The sequence below is a fragment of the Gorilla gorilla genome, chromosome 1 (genome assembly GCF_029281585.2).
Source record: "Gorilla gorilla gorilla isolate KB3781 chromosome 1, NHGRI_mGorGor1-v2.1_pri, whole genome shotgun sequence".
NCBI lineage: Eukaryota > Metazoa > Chordata > Mammalia > Primates > Hominidae > Gorilla > Gorilla gorilla.
This window is the reverse complement of record NC_073224.2, coordinates 32358874-32363666: the sequence shown is the minus strand read 5'-3', so window position 1 is coordinate 32363666 and position 4793 is coordinate 32358874. Positions and strand designations below refer to the sequence as shown.

Here is a 4793-nt window from a genome sequence, read left to right as displayed (position 1 = left end):
CATTTATGTTGCCATTAAAAGGAATAATTCAAATATATATATATTGAACCAGAAAATGCCTTTTGTGAATTAATAAATGACAAAAACAAATTTTGGGGTAATACGCAGTATGATTCACTTTATGTTTTGAATAAAAAGCAAAATATGATAAATTATGCATGTACATGATTTTATATGTTTATGTAAAGGGATGTACACAGACAGTCAGGCAATTGATATTATTTTCCTCAGGGGTGGGACTACGGAGGAAAAGAGCCACTGTTTTTGTAAGTATTTCTGAATTGCTTGAAATGTTACAATATGCACGAATACTTTTGCAATTAAAAAAATTGATGAACACTTATATTAGGTTGGTGCAAGCATAATTGCAGTTTTTGCATTGTTGAAATTTGCCATCTGATATTGGAATACATTCTTAATAAATGTGGTTATGTTATACATCATTTTAATGTGCATTTCTTGCTTTTTTTTGCTAATGACTTACTTGCTACTTATTTTACATTTATTTTAGACTATGGAAATAATGTTAGACAAAAAGTAAATTTGAGCAATTTTCTTATCACAGTTCTAAATGGGTCACAAAGCAGAGGAGACAGCTGGCAACATCAACTATCCATTTGGCCCAGGCACTGCTAATGAATGTACAGTGTAGTGGTGGTTTAAGACGTTTTGCGAAGGAGAGCAGATCCTTGAAGATAAGGAGCATAGTGACTAACCATCGGAAGTTGACAACGACCAATTGTGAGCAATCGTTGAAGCTGATCCTCTTACAACAACAGGAGAAATTGCCAGAGAACTCAGGGTCGACCATTCTATAGTTGTTCAGCATTTGAAGAAAATTGGAAAGGTGAAAAAGCTCGATAAGTGGGTGCCTCATGAGCTGAGTAAAAATTAAAAATATCATTTTGAAGTGTTGTCTTCTCTTATTCTACACGACAACAAGGAACTATGTCTCCATCGAATTGTGATGTGCGATGAAAAGTGGATTTTTTATGACAACTAGCGATGACTAGCTCAGTGGTTGGACCTAGACAAAGCTCCAAAGTACTTCCCAAAGCCAAAATTGCACCAAAAAATGGTCATGGTCACTGTTTGGTGGTCTGCAGCCAATATGATCCACTAGAACTTTCTGAATCCTGGCGAAACCATCACATCTGAGAAGTCTGCTCAGCAAATCGATGAGATGCACCAACAACTGCAATGCCTGCAGCCGGCGTTGGTCAACACCAAGGGCCCAATTCCTCTCCACGACAACGCCCGACTGCACGTTGCACAGCTAGTTCTTCAAAAGTTGAATCAATTGGGCTACGAAGTTTTGCCTCATCCACCATATTCACCTGACCTCTTGCCAGCCGACTACCACTTCAAGCATCTCAACAACTTTTTGCAGGAAAAACGCTTTCACAACCAGCAGGATGCAGAAAATGCTTCCCAAAAGTTTGCTGAATCACAAAGTATGGATTTTTATTCTACAGGAATGAGCAAACTTATTTCTCATTAGCAAAAAATATGTTGATAGTAGTAATTCCTATTTTGATTAATAAAGATGTATTTGAGCCTAGTTGTAATGATTTAAACCTCACAGTCCAAAACTGCAATTACTTTTTCACTAACCTAATATTTTGGGAAAAGTAACAAAAATGTGCCTACTTAGTGTTTGTATAGTATATGCATATTGATTTCCATCTACATGTCATGTATTCACCAGAATTTTGTTAGGGATCCTAAAACCTTTGTATGGAGCTATTCTTTTTCTCATCAATGAAAATAATGTAATGATGCTTGTTCTTGTGTTTCTGGAAATAATTCTCAATTTACTTAGTCATTTCTTTGTTTTCAAACAGTGATTTTTCCTTTATTTTTTCTCATGAAATTCATGCCACATACACATTTGTATATGTAAACGTGTGTTTAAGTGGGCAAAATAGATAGTCTACAAGATTTATCTTTTGTTGTGTTTTAACTCAGAGTTGGCTACAGAATGACAACAAAAAAATGGAAAGAATCACTTTTATAGGGAATTGCCAGGACCTCTGTATTATATTCTATACACTGCCTAATTATGCATAGTAATTATATCAGACAGCTATAAAAATAATTTAAAATGAGAGGTCCAGGAATAAAATACTACTGACAAATACTTTTCTTCTTCTTAATGCAAAATTCCCAGTGTAGAAAACTGGTAACTTACCTAAAATTAGATTGATGAAACACATTAGGAAAAGTTCAGGATTGAATGGTTGCCTGTGGAAGGCGAGATGGAATGTATCAAGTCAAACAGAAGCAGGGGTCACAGGGCCAATAACTAAAAACAAATGCAAATCTGTGAGCTGTTATTTTAAAACCAAGGAAAAGTAGGTTACACAAGCCACTTCCATTTTTAAATGCTACCCCTCTGGTGGTGCGGGAGAAACCTTTTGCCCACTTGTCCTTTCTGCTAAAAATGCTGTTTTTCCACAGAGGCAAAGAGTAATATTTGAGGAAGAGGTTTTACAGATGCAATTACAGCAAGACACTGGCGCTCAGCTCTGCACGTGGGTAAACACGTGCTTTCTCACCCAGAGAAAAGTTTAGCTTGGCAGACTTTGCTACAAAGCATGACTCTGATCCTAGAGAAAGCCAGAACTACAGAAACCCACATCATCTCCAAAAATAACACCAAAATTAAGGCCTTGAAACTCCTCACACTTGTCATGCTGTGAAGGATGATACTCCAATGCTCAGGACCCACAGAGCTACTGAATCCTCAGGATTCTCTTTGTAAGTTCGCTTCATTGGACATCTCAGCCTTTAGATGAGGCTATATTCTGGGCTTGAGTTCTAGACTGTCTGTTGTTAAATTTAAGACGTACTTAGGAAAAAACATAGGACGGTATCTTTGAAGCCTTAACTAGGCCAAGATTTCTCTAGGACAATCCACTGATAAAGTTAACTTCATCAAAATCTATAAAATTTTCTGCTTATAAAAAAAAATCTTTCAAAAGATTGAAATACTAGACACAGAATGAGAGGAATATTTACAATTACATATATCTGAACTATAACTTATAACTACAGAATATAAAGTGCTCCTACAAATTCAATTATTGAAAAGACAAACCAACGTTTTAAATATTAAGCAAAAGATTGAAGAGATATAAAGAGATACAAATACTCAATAAACACTTAAAAAATGTTCTGCATTACTAATCATCAGAAAAATGCCAATTAAGAAACCGCTTTATACCTACTAAGATGGCAAATAAGCCCAAACACCAAATATTGGAGACCATGGGAAGCAATTAAACTCTAGAAATTGCTGATGAGATTGTAAAAATTGTGGAATGCTCTAGAAAATGTATTGACATTTTCTTACAAATTTGGACAATGTACTTATTCTATGACCCAGAAATTTCACTCATAACCCAGAATAAATTAAAATATATATCCACATAAAGACTTGTATACAAATATTTATAATAGTTTTACTCATAAAACAAAAAACTGGAAACAACTAAAACATTAATTAACAGAAAAATACATAAACAAAGTATGGTATATTCATAGAATGGAGTACCACTTAGTAATAAAAAGGAATCAACTGATAGCACATGAATCTCAGAAACATGCAGAGTGAAGGGTACATAGTATATGATTCCATTTATATAAAGTTCATGAACAGGCAAAATTATTCATGATGATTGAAATCAGAACAGTGGGCTGGAATAAGGCACAGGGGGCTTTCTGGAATGATGAAATATCCTGTATGTTGATTTGGGTATTAATTACACAATTGTATATGTTTGTCATAATCATTAAACTTTATACTTACAACTATGCATTTTTCTATATTTGAATATTCAATTAAAAATATTAAATACATTGCTCTAATATCCAATGTAATCACACAGAAAAATCTCAGTATGCAATCAAGATTTTGGGGGTAGGGAGAATAAAAGGTATTACGGGTGCTATTTTCCTTACAAGACGTTCATTCCATTTTTTATGAAAATGTATGTATTGCTTTATTCTTTTTTAATTTAGACATAATTATTGTACATATTTATGGGGTACATGTGACATTTTGATACATGCATACAATATGTAATGATCAAATTGGGGTATTTAGGATCTTCATCATGTTAAATATTTATCATTTCTTTGGGTTGTGAACGTTTTAAATCTTCTCTTCTAGCTATTTTTCCAGTATATCAAAGAAATGAAAGTAACAACATCCTAAAAACTTAAATGAGAACAAATTTTATTTTTTCTGGCTTCATATGAGAGCAACACAGGGAATGATTGGACACCTGGAAAATTGTTTATCATTTAGTCTAAGAATAATTTTTTTATTTTTTTACTTTTAGTTTACGTTCAGGGGTACATATGCAGGTTTGTGGATGAAGCTGGAGGCCATTACCCTTAGCCTTAGCAAACTAATAATGATTTAACATTAAATGTGGTATGGCAGTCTATATTAAGGGCCTAGTAATGTCATCAGACTGCACAAGGCTCTAGGGACACAGGCAGCCTTCCCATACAAGTATTCTTAGGACCTTGTTCTGCAAGGAGCATTGCAGTGGCAGATGAAGGTACTGGTGTCAGTAACCTTTGGGTAGTCATCTGAGGTCATTCCTGCAGGTTACTTCGTAGGCAGTAGGAGAGGAGAAAAAGGTTCCTCCGGGGTCACTGTTGAGCCTACTTTGTGTGTACTGACTTTATGTGAACTTTTTAAAGTACTCTGAGATTGGCATGATAATACCACTCTCAATGTGAATCTCCTTTTCCCCGATACATTTTATTCCAAGTGATGT

At 34.7% G+C, this 4793-nt stretch overlaps 1 pseudogene; it reads left to right on the top strand.

Moving 5' to 3' along the window:
* Positions 1-514: 514 nt before the first annotated feature.
* LOC134758326 (histone-lysine N-methyltransferase SETMAR-like) lies at positions 515-1541 on the top strand (annotated as a pseudogene).
* The last annotated feature ends 3252 nt before the right edge of the window (positions 1542-4793 follow it).